We start from the raw sequence: 16,520 nt of genomic DNA on the forward strand, positions 1-16,520 counted from the left end.
GCACATTCTCCTCGTGTCTGCGTGGGTTTCCTCCGGATGCTCCGGTTTCCTCCCGCATTCGGGAAGACGTGCTGGTTAGGTGCAGTGGCCCGAACAGGTGCTGGACTGTGGCCACTAGGAGAATTTCACAGTAACTACATTGCAGTGTTAATGTAAGCCTTACTTGTGACTAATAAATAAATTTTTACTTTTCTTTACCTGCTGAGGCTTGGTTCAATTGAGAATGTTGAGAATCATAGAACCCTACAGTGCAGAAAGAGGCCCTTCGGCCCATCGATTCTGCACCGAACACATTCCCACCCAGGCCCGACCCCCACATCCCTACACATTATACCCACTAATCCGTAACCTACGCATCCCTGGACACTAAGGAGCAATTTCTCAGCCAATCAACCTAACCTGGAACTGAGAGTGAAAGGATTTTGTTTGGGGGGGTACAAAGGGATGTGGAAACGAGGTGGATGGATGGATGGGTGGATTTAAAATGCAGGTCTGCTCAGATCCATCTCAATGGTGAAAGTGGTGTTGGTGATGCGTGGCCCCTGCCAGCACAGTAACGTAGGCATTGCTCATGTCCACTGGGGCGTTTTCCAATACGAGTGAGTGAAATCTTTGGAGTAAGTGCCCGTTGCTTTGATTAGTGATGCCTCCCCTGTTGTTCCAGCTCCTTTCCATATGGCGTTTGGTGTTAAAAGCAGCAGAAAGAATTTCTCCCAGCGGGAAACCAGAGACAGATGGCGCAGGGGGCGAAAAATAATGAACAGCACGCGGAGATCATGAGGTCTCGGTGCGTCCCTCCACACGCAGTCTCCGCTCTGAGCGTCTCATCATCAAATCTAAAGCAGCAACCTGTTTCCATAGAAGTAAACAACAACAAATCCTCACCCCCACCACCCCCCCCCTCCAGCCCCCATCCGCATGTTTACAAATAAACAATTGATCTTTTTACAATGTTGCAGGAGCTGGAAATTAGAAATAAAAGCAGAAAATGCGGGAAACAACCAGAACATCAACAACCCTTATTTACATAACACTTTTAATGCAATAAAATCACTAAGCTCACTTCGCAGGCATTATAAAGAAAAAGACATCAAACCCACATAAGTAGATATTAGGTGGGATTCCCTGGCCTCACATATCCCAAATATCGGAAATTATTGTCCAAGCTCATAGAATCAGAGAATGCCTACAGTGCAGAAAGTGGCCATTTGGCCCATTGAGTCTGCACTGACCACAATCCCACCCAGGCTCTATTCTCGTAACTCCACACATTTACCCCCCCCCCCGACACTCGGGTCAATTTAGCACAGCCAATCCACCTAGCAAGCACATCTTTGGAGTGTGGGAGGAAATCGGAGCACCCGAATGAAACCCACGCACTCACGGGGAGAACGTGCAAACTCCACACAGACAGTGACCCAAGGCCGGAATTGAACCCAGCTCCCCAACGCTGTGAGGCAGCAGCGCTAACCAATGTGCCACTGTGCCGCCCTGGATCTGTAAATGTTACGCCAAATTTTCTGTCCACTCCGCCTGTAATGATTCTCGTGGAGGGACGGGGACTAGAATTTCAGCCATAGGTCAAATTACTGAAAGCCTGCTTAAAGAGATAGGCTGGAATTAATCTATTAAAAGTGAAAACTGAAGTGGAGGGAGGGAAATCCACAGCACTGGGCTTCATCAGCTGAAGGAAGCATCTGTAGAGAGATGTAACTCTGTGGGCAAAGTTAGCGGTTCAAGGTCAATGCCATAAGAATATAAGAACATAAGAAATAGGAGCAGGAGTCGGCCATCTAGCCCTTCAAACCTGCCCCGCCATTCAATAAGATCATGGCTGATCTGAACTGGATCAGTTCCACTTTCCCGCTTTCTCCCCATAACCCTTAATTCCTTTGTCTGTCAAAAACCTATCTACCCGTGACTTAAATATATTTAACGAGGTAGCCTCCACCACTTCAACAGGCAGAAAATTCCAGAGATTCACCACCCTTTGAGTAAAGAAGTTCCTCCCCAACTTTGATCTGAACTGGACCCCCCCCCCCCCCTTATCTTGAGGCTGTGCCCTCTAGTTCTGCTATCCTTTCTAAGCGGGAAGAATCTCCCTACCTCTACCCTACCCATCCCCTTCATTATCTTATACGTCTCTACAAGATCCCCCCTCAGCCTTCTAAACTTAACAAGTACAGACCCAGCCTATTTAGTCTCTCTTCATAGTCCAACCCCCTCATCTCCAGTATCAGCCTAGTGAACCTCCTCTGCACTCCCTCCAAGGCCAAAATATCCTTCCGCAAGTGCAGCAACCAAAACTGCACACAGTACTCCAGCTGCGGCCTCACCAGTACCCTGTACAGTTGCAGCAAGACTTCCCTGCTTTTATATTCTATCCCCCTCGCTATAAAGGCCAACATTCCATTCGCCTTCTTGACCACCTGCTGCACCTGCAGACTGGGTTTTTGCGACTCATGCACAAGGACACCCAGGTCCCTCTGCACCGTAGCATGCTGCAGCTTTTCACCATTTAAATAGTAGTCCCTCCTACTATTATTTCTACCAAAGTGGATAACCTCACACTTGCTAACATTGTACTCCATCTGCCGGGTCCTCGCCCACTCGCTCAGCCTATCCAGATCCCTCTGCAGACTTTCCACGCTCTCCACTCATCTTTGTGTCATCAGCAAATTTCGTTACCCTACACTCTGCCCCCTCCTCCAGATCATTTGGACGGATACATGGGTAAGGTGGGTATAGAGGGATATGGGCCAAATGCGGGCAATTGGGCTTGGCTTAGGGGTTTAAAAAAAATAAGGGTGGCATGGACAAGCTGGGCCGAATGGCCTGTTTCCATGCTGTAAACCTCTATGATTCTATGACTTCTGCCTGGCGTCTAACTGTATTTGGATAAACTGCCGTCTGCGGTCTTCCACCACCGTAATTAAGTTATTTATTTCAAATGAGTTAACAATGGCTCTTTAGAAAGAGCTGTCAGGAATCTATTTGGCCTCAGCAACTGGGGAGTTCAAGACAGCCCAGAAAACAAATGAAAACCTTTTAGTAGCCTTTCCCTGCAGCTCCTTCACTGGGATACAGCCTCTGCCAGCTGGGGTTTTGTGACAAAAAAAATGAACCTTTCTATTCAACAAGCAGAGATTTTGGCAATCACCTCTGCTTTGTATCATAATCAACATGGTAGCAAGCGATGAACACTCGAATCTCTCACTTCCAGGTGCCAAGAGTACACCAAACAAGGAGATTTTCTATTAACTTTCATGTTAAATCATCTTCATGCCAGGAAAAGAACATTGACTTTTCAATTGCACCAAATAGTTATCCCAGAATTTTTAGTTTTAACATTCATTTATTACATTAACACTGCAGTGGAGCTTCTGTGAAAATTGTCACACTCTGACACTTGTTCGGGTACACTGGGGGAGAATGGGCAGCACAGTGGTTAGCACTGCTGCCTCATAGCATCAGGGACCAGGGTTCAAGTCCAGCCTCGGGTCACTGTATGTGTGAAGTTTGCACATTCTCCCTGTGCCTGCGAGGGTTTCTTCCGGGTGCTCCGGTTTCTTCCCAAAGTCCAAAGATGTGCGGGTTAGTTGATTGGCCATGCTAAATTGCCCTTTAACATAAGGGAGATTAGCAGGGCAAATGTGTGGGGTTACGAGAATAGGGCCTGTGTGCGATTGTGGTCAGTACAGACTCGATGGGGTTCTATGAATTTGGCATCGCCGATGTACCTAACCAGCATGTCTTTCAGTATGTGTGAGGAGGCATCTTGACAAATACATGAGCAGAATAGCAATAGAGGGATATGGTCCCCAGAGGGATTGGGGGATTAAGCTCAGACAGACAGCATAGTCAGTGAAGGCTTGGAGGGCCGAAGGGCCTGTTCCTGTGCTGTACTTTTTTTTGTTCTTTATTCTTTGAAATTGGAGCACCTGGAGAAAACCCATGCAGACACGAAGAGAATGTGCAAACTCCACACAAGCAGTGACCCGAGCCAGGAATCGAACCCGGGTCCTTGACACCCTGAAGCAGCAATGTTAACCACTGCACCATCTTGCCGCCCATTTACGCTCACAGACACCTGAACAGAGCTTTGTCTTCTCTCCTTGGGAGCAGTGCAGAGCCAGTGGTATAACTTGAGTCAATAAGTTTTGAATCAATCTTCAAGGATATTGTGAACATTTGAACAATGATGATAGGAAATATGCCTCTGGTCAGTGCAGTCAGTTCCACACAATTGTAACGCCCTCACCACTCTACCCGCAAACATGTGATAGCCTGGGAGAGATACAAACACAAGTCAAATTTCAGATAGTTGGGAAAAAAAACTAGAATGACAGAATGCTGCAACTCAAAGGAGAACATTTGACACATTGTGCATGTCCCAGAATCAGAATTGTTATGGCAAAGAAGGAGGCCCATCGTGTCTGCACTGCTCCCCAAATGAACATCATGACTTTGCGCCAATCCCCTGCCTTTACCCTGCACTCCTGTATGTTGCTTCTATTCCAATAAACATCTAGCACCCTCTTGAATGCCTCGGTTGAACCTGCTTCCACCACTTTCCCAGGCAGTCCTTCAATAATTTCCCATCACTGACGCTGGGCAGACCAGCCTGAGTTGCTGAGTTTATTTTTCCCTTTTCTGGCACAGTGCGAGGTGGCGATGCCAGCGTTGGACTGGGGTGGGCACAGTAGGAAATCGCACAATACCAGGTTACAGTCCAACAGGTTTATTTGGAGTCACGAGCTTTCAGAGCACTGCTCCATCATCAGGTGAGTGGAGTGATTCCAGGTAAACCTGCTGGGCTCTAACCTGGTGTTTTTTGACACAGGCGGTAGGGCATTGCCATTCTGCAATGCTCTGACTCCCACATTTTGATTTGATTTGATTTGATTTATAATTGTCACATGAATTAACATACAGTGAAAAGTATTGGTTCTTGCGCGTTATACAGCCAAAGCATACCATTCATAGAGAAGGAAAGGAGAGAGTGCAGAATGTAGTGTTACAGTCATAGCTAGGGTGTAGCGAAAGATCAACTTAATGCAAGGTAGGTCCATTCAAAAGTCTGACAGCAGCAGCGAAGAAGCTGTTCTTGAGTCGGTTGGTACACGTTCTCAGAATTTTGTATCTTTTTCCCGATGGAAGAAGATGGAAGAGAGAATGTCCAGGGTGCGTGGGGACCTTAATTATACTGGCTGCTTTGCCGAGGCACGAGAAATATAGACAGAGTCAATGGGAGGCTGGTTTGCATGATGGATTGGATCTAAGGAAGTTTGGAAGATTATGGTCAGAACCTCTGCAATTCCCACTCTTACTTCATTCATAATCCGACCCTGGTACCGTTCTGCTTTGAGTGTAGCCAATCTGTAAATTACCTCCTCCTTATATATTCTTATGTTATTCACAACCTTGTATCCACCCTACTTCACTGTGACACTGGCAGCATCCTGTTTAGCTAAGACAGAGACACAACACCCACATCGTGCATCAGCCATGCCCTCTGGCTCTACAAGAAGATCTTTTTTATCCCTCCCCACTCACTTGCAAAATGAAAACTCATCTCAGATTGATGACTCTAACTGTACTCTCGGTCTCAGAGATCAGCGATGACTGAAATATGCATCCAGCGCTGTTTTACACAGTCGCATGAAACGTGGTGTAATTACAATTTTCTCTTTTAACAAATTGCATTTCAAGAGTTCAGCTGTTTCCATTTAAATATCTTTCTTAACAAATCAATTAGACAGGTTGGGAGTTCGACTTTGTTTGACAAGATTTATTAATTTCCAGTCGCATAGCAAGTGATGAGAACAGTTATTAACTTTGCTATTGATAAACTGCAAAATATGGCATTAAAAATAGAATTGAATACATAATTTAAAATATTTTCAGCCACTCAGATGGATAATAAATTGTGAAGGTGCAGGAGTTTAAAATTCACTTCTTTTTTGACAAGATAGGTTATGAAAAATCTCCAAGGATATTAGGTAATCACTCAAAACTTCCCTTCACATTATGATCCTGTTTTGATTAAGGCAATATATGGTGCAGAGACTGTAATTACTTTGGGTGAGTTTTTCTTGCGTGCACATTTCGGTTGTTGCCTGAGGTCCCACCGTGTTCGGCTGATCCATCGCTTTTTTTAGAAGCAGAAAATGTTTTGTCTCTGATGTTGTCCTGTGGATTCGAATGCAGCCAATGTTACTTTATAATATATCTCAGTGCTGAAAAAGACAAGTTAATATCACATTTTTCTGCACTTTCGTCAATTCAAAAAAAAAGATTTGAAAATCCGCTATTGTAAAGGGTACCAGTGTCACCAGCAAGGATATTTATTTCCCCCTCCAGTTTCTAAAAGAAAAAATTCTTTCACACAATCTGGATGTTGCTGGTTAGGCCCCCATTCATTGCCCATTCCTAATTACCCAAGAGAAGTTGGTGGTGAGTCGCCATCTTGAACTGCTGCAGTCCATGTGGTGCTGGTACACCCACAGTGCTGTCAGGGAGGAAATCTTTGTGAATCCCTATAGCCAGTGGAGGAAAAGTGTTGTTAGGGGAGCTCCAGGATTAAGTGCTGTGACAGTGATGGAACAACAAAATACACCCAACCCAGGGTGGTGTGGGGCTTGGAGGGGGGGCCATAACTTGGAGGCTATGCAGTTCTTAAGCACTGATTGCCTTGATCCTTCGAGGTGGCAGAGGGCATGGGTTTGATAATTGCCGTTCAGGGGTAATGGAGTAACAGATATCAACAATAGTTCAGTGGTGACACTGTGTCTGAAGATACTGGCTGTGATTATCCATCCTACTCTGTTAGTTTTTTGGTGCAGTGGGCTGGGAGATCCCCGTGTTGGCCGATTTGTGGGGTTAGTGAGAGCGTTCTTCCCGCTTGTGTCATCCAGTGTCCAGCAGTGTCTGCCGTTTGCTGGAAATTGGCAGGGAGGGGAAATGAACATTTACACGGTCACTATAATCAAATTTAAGTGTAATTAGCAGGACGGGACTGAATTCTCCAGCCCCACCAGTCTCTCCCACTTCACTAGAGTGGTTCACTCCAGCGGGATTTGCAATAGTTTCCCACTTTCGGGGAGCTAGTGGCCCGACCCCGCTGGAGTGAAGTGGGGGCAATCAGGAGCCCCCCGGAGGGTCGGGTGCCCCTGGGCACTGCACCCTAACAGTGCCAACCTCTGACCTCTGTCACTGCCCTAAGGGCAAAGTGCCAATGCCCGGGGGGACACCTTGTCACTGCCCACAAGGCATAGCCTGTGCCAAAGGTATAGGGTCCATGGGGCAGGACCTGATGGGGCGGGGTCTATGGGGATGATCGGTGGGGGTGGGGGGGGGGTCCTGCTCCAATTTGCATAGGGGTTGGTGGGGGAGGCAGGGAGGCCACAGCCTGGGGCAGGCTGCAGGGAGGGGAGGTGCGGTTGGTAGGAAGGGCATTCGGGGGGTGGGGGGTGGGGGGGAGTGCTCAGCCAGCTGGGGGGTTGGCACTTTGTGGGGGGGGGGGGGGGTGGGGGGGGGCGAGTCCTGGAGATCACAGTGAGCCGGGAGGGGCAGGGGGAGGGGTTGGCCCCGGGAATACTTGGGGGGCCAGCGATTGAGTCGTGGTGGTGGGGGAGGGCCAGCGTCGTGGGGTTTGGGGTGGGGGGGGAGGTGGTTGGGCAGTGATCAAGCTGGCCGGTGATCCGGAGGCTGGCAGTGAGGGGCCACCGCATCTGCGCCACTCTCAGCGCTGATAAATCAGCACATGCGCAATGGACCTCTCAGCGCGCTGATTTCAGCCTCTCCAGTGGGGGTTGGTCCCATCCTCTGAAATTTAATGATATTCATACTGGTGGCCTCTGCAGAGTGTGGGAAATTCTTCTCTGAACTCCACTGAAAAAAAAGCGCGAGTTACTCCAGTTCTCCTGCGTATTTGGCATTTAGAATTTTTTGGGGAGAAGTCCACCCAAAGTGTTCAATCTCCATAGAACACCATTTCATTCCCACTCCTCCCTTACCCCCCCCCCCCACACCCCTAACGCCATGGCCACATAACAGCCTCAATTAGTGCAACGGTGGGCTTCTTGTTTGAGGTCTTACTCACCACAGCTTTAACTTACAGGAGGCCAGACCTGCTGGAAACCTGGAGGAAATCCCACTCCTTCAATTTCACTCTCTCCCTCTCCCCCATCCATCTAAAAATCCAACGATGGGGGAGAACCTAGCAATGGGAGTGGAGGGTGAGGGGAATGCAAAATGATGTTCTACTTTCAAAAGCGAGATTGAACACGTTGGGTGGAATTCAGTATTGAATTTGCAGGAAAACGGGAGTAATTCACATTGCTTTCTCGTTGAGAGTTCAGGGAAGTATCTCTCACACTCTGTGCACTGCCGAGGCCCCCCATATAAAATCCTGGCCACTCAAAGCAATGTCAAATGGCCATAAATCATCATCTTCAAAATCATTTTTCAATTTTTAGTCCCTTAAAACTGTGACCCTTTAGTCCTACCCTTTCCAGAAATGCCACAATTTCTCACATCTCCCCTGACAAGGCCTTGGAAATGATGAATGTTTCAGTGAGCCCATCTCTCATCTTTCCAAACTTCAGACAAGATCGGCGCATTCTATTCCATTATAGAAAAGCAAACTACTGAAGAGTTTAGGAAGTGAAATAAAAATAGTAACATGCTGGAAATACTCAGCAGGTTAGGCAGTGCTAGTGGGGAGAAACACCTGATCTTTGATCAGAGTCTTCGATGAAAGATCACCTTGTTCTGAAATATTGGCCCAATCAGTGAGGACGCTGTGCGCATTGCTGCAGGCCACAGAGATCATTCTGCACTGAGTCTTCTGTGAAGTTTCAGCTGGATTTCAGCATCTCAACACTGGGATCATCCCAGTTCTCCAGCCACTGGCCGCAACAACAGAGTCCCGACCAAGCGACTCACGGGGAAGATTGGGAAGAGGAGCAATCAGAGAACACATCCCCTTTTTAACCCGTTAACTGCTGCATTCAGGAAAATGTTTCAAGGTCACAAGTTTTTTAATGCATGAGTGAGTGAGTGAGTGAGAGGTGAGTGTGTGAATGAGAGAGAGAGTGAGTGAATGAGTGAGAGGTGAGAGAGAAAGAGTGAGTGAGTGAGTGAGAGGTGAATGAGTGAATGAGAGAGAGAGTGAGTTAGTGAGTGAGTGAGTGAGTGAGTGAGAGAGAGTGAGTGAGTGAGAGGTGAGTGAGTGAATGAGAGAGAGAGCGAATGAGTAAGTGAGTGAGTGAGTGAGAGAGAGAGTGAGTGAGAGAGAGAGACAGAGTGAGTAAGTGATTGAGTGGGCAGGTGGGTGAGTGGGCAGGTAAGTGAATCTGAGTGAATAAATAAGTGAGTGAATAAATGAGTGAATGAGGGAGTAAATGTGAGTAAGTGAACAGGTGGATGGTTAAGCGAGTGAGAGGTGTGAGTGAGTAAGTGAGTGAATAAGTGAGTGAGTGAACGAGTGAGTGAGTGGTTGGATTGTTGAGTGAGTGAGTTAATGGATAAGTGAGTTAATAAGTGGGATTAGAGTGTGTTGGGCTGGGCGTGGGTAGTGAAGTTAGGGAAGTTGGGTCTCGAAGTGGTGTTTGTCGGGTCAGAGGAATTGAGTGGGGGGGATAGTTAGGTCAAGTTGGGGGTAGCTGAGTCAGGTCAGGGAGGGTAATCAGAATGGGAGGTTGTCAGGGTTGAGAGTTAGTTGGAATGGTTTAAGGCTTGTCAGGTCTGGCAGTGGTGGGGAGGCAGGATGAGGTCAGGCGGGGCAGATAGTTGGGTGAAATTGAGAAGGAGTGTTGTGTCAGTTGTGTCAGGGCAATAGCTACAGTTGGAGCAGTCGGATCGGCAGGGATGGGCAGTTGGGTTGAGGGAAACAAGTCATGCTCGAAAAGCTCAGCTGGCCTGGCAGCACCTGTAGACACAGGGATTTGCAGACGGAGGGGTGGGGGTGGGGGGGAGGAGGAGTGGGGGGGTGTTGTTGACTGGGTGTAGGGTTGGGGCTGAGGGTGGTTATCATGGTGTTAATCACTCAGTAAATCACTAAGTTTCACTAGAGAATAAATAATGTAACATTGCTACGGTAAGTATCTGGGTAAGTGGTGTATAATGTGGAGATGCTGGCATTGGACTGGGGTAAACACAGTGAGAAGTCTCACAACACCAGGTTAAAGTCCAACAGGTTTATTTCGTAGCAAACACCACCAGCTTTCGAAGCGCTGCTCCTTCGACAGGTGAGTGGGGAGTTCTAACACAAACAGGGCATAAAAAGGCACACACTCAGTTTACAGAATACTGATTAGAATGTGAGTCTTTACAGCTAACCAATTCTTAAAGGTGCAGACTGTGTGAGTGGAGATAGCATTAAGCATAGGTTAAAGAGATGTGTATTGTCCCCAGACAGGACAGTAAATGAGATTTTGCAAGCCCAGGCAAGTCATGAGAGTTACAGATAGTGCGACACGAACCCAAGATCCCGGTTGAGGCCGTCCTCATGTGTGCGAAACTTGGCTATCAGTCTCTGCTCAGCGACTCTGCGCTGTCGTGTATCGTGAAGGCTGCCTTGGAGAACGTTTATCCGAAGATCAGAGGCCGAATGCCCGTGACCGCTGAAGTGTTCGCCAACAAGAAGAGAACAGTCTTGCCTAGAGTTTGAGCAGTGTTCATTCATCCATTGTTGTAGCTTCTGCATGGTCTCTCCAACGTACCATGCCTCGGGACATCCTTTCCTGCAGCGTCTCAGATAGACAACGTTGGCCGAGTTGCAAGAGAATGTACAGTGTACCTGGTGGATGGTGTTCTCACGTGAGATGATGGTATCCGTGTTGATGATCTGACATGATTTGCAGAGGTTGCTGTGGCAGGGTTGTGTGGTGTTGTGGTCACTGTTCTCCTGAAGGCTGGGTAATTTGCTGCAGACAGTGGTCTGTTTGAGGTTGTGTGGTTGTTTGAAGGCAAGAAGTGGGGCTGTGAGGATGGCGAGATGTTCATCTTCATCAATGACATGTTGATGACTCTGCATATCCAGTCTAAGCCTTGGACCTGAGATCACGTTTGTTTCGTATCCAGTTCAGTGTAAGTAAGCTTGTCAGATGTTTAAATTTCCTGAGGTATTACAGTATCTACCGACACATTAGGACTCCCTGAGTCTCCTGGAGTGTAACAGCAACTTAAGTTCAGTGCGTCATTGCTGCAGATATCTGAAATTCTGGCCCAATAACTTTGTTTCTGTGTCCAGATTCTGCCTGATCCACCCTGCAATGTGTTAATTAGCCCAACCCTCCCCCCTATCATGGACATCCTTCTCTTTTGTGGTTTCCACTCCTCCCCTCATTCCGAACTGCTGGACCCCCTTCAGGGAAAGAGGAGGCAGTATGGTGGCACAGTGCCTCACAGCACCAGGGACCAGGGTTCAATTCCCGGCTTAGGTCACTGTCTGTGTGGAGTTTGCACATTCTCCCCGTGTCTGTGTAGGTTTCCAAGAATGTGGCAACTTGGGGAATTTTACAATAGCTTCAGTGCAGTGTTAATGTAAGCCTTAATTGTGAGACTAATAAATGAACTTTGAAAAAAAGGGGAGAAATTGTGGAAACAATCCCCATAACCTTCCTTAGATTGAGGGTTGGGAGGGCCAGAGAATTACTAATGTTAAATCCTGTTAAAAAACAGTGTAAGGATAAACCAGCAGGCTAGTCAGCTTAACGTTGTGGTGGGAAAATGTTTGGAGATGATAATCCAAGTCAAAATTAACAATCAGGGTGAACTGATTAAGGAAAGTCTGCACAGAGTTGTTAAAGGCATTGGCCGGAACACTATCACTTTGCCTGCCACAGAATTGGTGCAGGCGAGGGTTCAACAACGGAAATCTCCACTGCACCTGGGCAGGAATTGTCAGTCTCACCCAAGCAAGGCTGTAAAACCCCAGCCAGGGTGTTCAGACAACTTGATTGAGGTTTTTGATGAGGTGGCTGAGGGGATCGTTAAGTGTTAAATGATTGATGTGATTTATACGGGCTTCCAAAAGGTGTTTAGGAAATTGTCACGTGATAGGATGGGTCAGCAAAACTAAACCTGTGGAATAAAGGGGCAATAACAGTGTGAGTATGAATGAGAGGAAATAGAGAGTAGTGGTGAATGGTGGGCTTTTGGGCTGCAGTGGGGTTCTCCAGAGGTTTGTACTCAGACCATTGATTTCCCTAAAATATATGTCTTGGAATTGGGTGTGAAAAGCAAGATTTCAAAGATTGCAAATAACATCAAGGTATTTCAGATTGTAAAGGGAATCATGATGGAAAGGATGTTAGAATGGCAGACTAGAGGCAGCTCATATTTATTGCAAAATGATCCACTTACACAGGATGAATGAGAGACACTACAAACCAAAGCATACAAGCTAAGGGAAGTACAGCAATGGACAGACCTGGGAGTGTATAGGTGTACAAATTATTAAAGCTGTCAGGATAGATTAAGAGAGTGCTCAGCAGATAAAAATAGAAGCAAGAATTTTACCAGCATGCCTGCCCCAGAATTGGGGCGAGTGAAGCTCGCAGACAGCATTCTCTGTTGACCTGGATCTTATGAGCCTCTGATGGGTGAGGCAGTAAAATTCCAGCAAAAGAGTTCAAAGATAAGGAAATGCTGATAAACCTTTCTAAAACACTGCTTTTGCTTCAACTAGCGTATCCTATCCATTTCTAGGCATAGTACTTTTGGATATTTGTGAGGAAGTTATCAAAAAAAAAATGATGCCAGAATGTGGTGATTTCTTGTGAGCTGTCCCCAGCACACCCTCTACTTTCTGTTGCACCAAACAGAGAGATCTGTTCAGGCATAATAGTGCCCTCTGCTGTAAGCAGCTGGTTTTCTGGCAAACTTAGGCTCTTCCCCCTCCCTCTACTGGCAGGAAACGGATTGTGCATCAGATTTTTGCCATGTCAAAAAACGGATCTGAAACTCTCCCATTTTCATGCTTGTTCAGCTTAATTCCCCCTGAGTTTTTCACACTATATTCTGCACCCTACCCTTTCCTTTTTCCATGTACTTTATAAATGGCATGTTTGCCTGTATATTGCAATAAAAACAATACTTTTCATTGTATCCTAGTACATGTGACAATAATAAATCAAATCAAAATTTTAGAGAGAGTGCAGAAGGGGTTCATAAGAATGCTTCCAACAATGAGGAATTTTGGTTCTGTGGATAGGTTGGAGGAGCTGGGATTGGTGCTCTCAAAGAAGGGAAGGTTGAGAGGAGATTTGACAAAGACATTCAGAATCATGAGGGGTCTGGACAGGGTCGAGAGGGGGAAACTGTTGCATTTGGCAGATTTCATGTGAGCTGCAAAAGAACTAGAGGTGATGAGAGCAAAAAAATATCATTGTGCAGCGAGCGATTGGGATTGGGAATGCCCTGACCGAGGTTCCGGGATCATTTGAGGGTTTCAAAAGGAAATTAAATCAACACCCACAGAGGACAATGGATTGGGAAAGAGGTGGGCATGTGGGACAAACTCAATTAGTTACAGGCAGAGAGACAGCACAGACTAAATGATGTCCTCCCGTGCTGTAACTATTTTATAAATCTATGGTTCTATGAAAATTTATTACATCTTAAGCTTTTCGAGTCCTGATGAAAAGTTATCAGCCTGAAAAATTACCGCCCTCCAGAGACGCTGCCTGGCCTTCCGGGTATTCCCAGCAGCTTCTGATTAAAGCCAGTTTGAAGACTGCTGCTTGACTTCCGAGAGGCTGATTTATCTCAGTCCCTCTGCCTCCTAGTGCTGCCGGAGGTGCACAACTCTCGAAACCTCGACACTTCAGAGTCACCTTGGCACTTTGGTGCTGGGAATTAAAATAGAAAGATAACATTTTTCCTCCCAATCAGATCTGGGAATGAAATCTGGAGCAAAAATATTTCTCTGGGTTTAAGCTAAAACTCTGACTATATATTTCACCATTGTTGCCTCTGTCTCCCTTTCCATCAGAAAGATCTTTTGATTACTTGCAGTTTAATGACTGTCTCTCCACAAGGCAAGAGAGCAGAACCTCCATAAATCACTGTAGCCAATACCGATATTGAACCCACACTGCCAGCATCACCCTATGTTGCACATCTTTTTCATTCTTTGGTGGCACATGGGCAGTGCTGGCTGGCCAGCATTTATTGTCCATCCCTAGCTGGCCTTGTTCAAAGTACAGTTGTTGTAGATCTGGAGTGACGTATGGGCCAGACCGGGTAAGGACAGCAGATTTCCTTCCCTAAAAGACATTGGTGAACCAGATGGGTTTTCTGACAATCAGTAATGGCTTCATGTTTGTCAGTAATTCTTAATTCCAGATTTTTTTTATTGAATTCAGATTCCAACATCGGTCGTAGCGGGATTCGAACCCTGTTCACGGAATATTAGTTGAGTTTCTGGGTTATTAGTCTTCTGATAATACCACTCAGCCATCACCTCCCCTTAGCTTACATAGAATCATCGAATTCCTATAGTGCAGAAGGAGGCCATTTGGCGCAACAAGTCTGCACCGACCACAATCCCACCCAGACCCTATCCCTATAACCCCATGGACTTACCCTGCTAGTCCCCTTGACATTAAGGGGCATTTTAGTTTGGCCAATCAAGCTAACCTGCACTGTAACTGTACAGGGCACTGGTGAGGCCGCAGCTGGCGTACTGTATGCAGTTTTGGTCGCCGTACTTATGCAAGGATATTTTGGCCTTGGAGGGAGTGCAGAGGAGGTTTACTAGGCTGATTCCGGAGTTGAGGGGGTTGAACTATGAGGAGAGGCTGAATAAATTAGGCTTGTACTTGTTAGAGTTTAGAAGAATGAGGGGAGATCTCATTGAGACATATAAGATGATGAATGGGATGGATAGGATAGAGGTGGAGAGGCTCTTCCCGCTCAGAAAGGACAGCAGGACTAGAGGACACAGCCTCAAGATAAAGGGGGGGCGGTTTAGAACAGAGTTGAGGAGGAACTTCTTCACTCAAAGGGTGGTGAATCTCTGGAATTCTCTGCCCATTGAAGTGGTGGAGGCTGCCTCGCTAAATATATATAAGACGCGTGTAGATAGGTTTTTGATAGACAAGGGGATTAAGGGTTATGGGGAGAGGGCGGGAATGTGGAACTGAGCCACGACAGATCAGCCATGATCTTATTGAATGGCAGGGCAGGCTTGAGGGGCTGGATGGCCTACTCCTGCTCCTATTTCTTATGTTCTTATGTTCTTATATTTCAGCTTGGGAGGAAACCGGAGCACTCGGAGGAAACCCACACAAACATGGGGAGAATATGCAAACTCCACACACTCCTCAAAACTCACCACCGTATCTGCTTCCACTACCTCCCCGGTAGCAAATTCCAGGCACCCACCACCCTCTGGATGAAAAACTTGCCTTGCACATCTCTCTTCAATCTTGCCCCTTGCACCTTAAACCTATGCCCCCAGTAATTGACTCTTCCAACCTGGGAAAAAGCTTCTGACTATCCACCCTGTCCATGCCTCTCATAACCTTGTAGACTTCTATCAGGTCGCCCCTCAACCTCCATCGTTCCTGTGAGAACAAACCAAGTTTCTCCAACCTGTCTTCATTGCTAATGCCATCCATACCAGACAATATCCTAGTAAATCTTTTCTGAACCCTCTTCAAAGCCTCCACATCTTTTTGGTAGTGTGTCAACCAGAATTGAACACCATATTCCAAGTGCGGCCTAACTAAGGTTCTATAAAGCTGAACATGACTTGCCAACTTTTAAACTCAATGCCCCGGCTAATGAAGCCAAGCATGCTGTATGCCTTCTTGACTACCTTCTCCACCTGCATTGCCACTTTCAGTAAGCTCTGTACGATGGTGAGTTTTAAGGAGCGCCTGGACAAATAATGAATAGGATGAGAATAGGGGTATATGGGCCTTGGAAAGGTAGAGGGTTTTACTTCAGTCAGGGAACATGGCCGGTGCAGGTTTGGAGGGCCGAAGGGCCTGTTCCTGTGCTGTAATTTTCTTTGTTCTTTGTTCTTTGAATCCAATTCATGGTCCCAACGAGAGGGACAAACAAGATTCAAGTTGACAGGGTGAGGCACAGTACCCACTTCCCGGGTTTGATCTGAGGCTTCATCTTAGCCAAAAGACCAAAGTAGCTTTGAAAAATTTCTTCAGGTGAGTACCCTTAAGAGTATTGATAGGCAGAGGGATCTAGGCCATTTACTGTATAGTTCCAACTGTATTCCAAAATGCATTACCTCACATTTGTCTGGATTAAGCTCCATCTGCCATCTCTCCACCCAAACCTCCAACTGATCGATATCCTGTTGTACCCTCTGATAGTCCTCATCGCTATCAGCAAAATCCACCAACCTTTGTGCCATCTGCAAACTTACTAATCAAACCAGTTACATTTTCCTCCAAATCATTTATATGTATTACAAACAGCAAAGATCCCAGCGCTGACCCCTGAGGAGCGTCGCTTGCCACAGCTTTCCATTCAATTTGATTCAA

Source organism: Carcharhinus amblyrhynchos, chromosome 13, assembly GCF_965287045.1.
Source record: "Carcharhinus amblyrhynchos chromosome 13, sCarAmb.v2.hapA, whole genome shotgun sequence".
Lineage (NCBI taxonomy): Eukaryota > Metazoa > Chordata > Chondrichthyes > Carcharhiniformes > Carcharhinidae > Carcharhinus > Carcharhinus amblyrhynchos.